Here is a 505-nt window from a genome sequence, read left to right on the forward strand (position 1 = left end):
TCCAAATTTGAATTAGAACTGCCTTAGTTTGCTGAACGCTTTTGACGAATATTATCATTACGTAACGTAATGTATGGGATGCATTACTGTCTTTGGCTCATTACTTTGGGCACATCATAAGATGACGGTAGGTGTGATGACCCTGGCGTTCAGCAGGAGACCTCTGGGGTCGTCCAGAGGATTTGAACTGAACGATCAAACAGCCAACGTTCAAATGTTCGAGAAGCGTCCAGTTTGCTACCGGAGGTACGAGATTCTATTAATTCAATATGCTTTGTTGCCACTTACGAGTGAGCAACTGGCTGCCAGAAACCAAGACCATTGTTCCTCGAATCAAGTTAGCGGGAAGCGTAAACCAGAGTTCGAAAAGTTGAAACGGAAAAAGCGGGTTGAGAAACTTCGTCGGAGGTCTGCCATAGGCTCATCAGATAGATTGTATTCGTCAGGTAACAGCGCCCCGGGACAGCCACCTGTCCCTTGGATGCCTGTGGATCTGCCTATATTC

The sequence above is a fragment of the Eimeria mitis genome, genomic scaffold (genome assembly GCF_000499745.2).
Source record: "Eimeria mitis Houghton genomic scaffold, Emh_scaff1347, whole genome shotgun sequence".
NCBI classification, from domain to species: Eukaryota; Apicomplexa; class Conoidasida; order Eucoccidiorida; family Eimeriidae; genus Eimeria; species Eimeria mitis.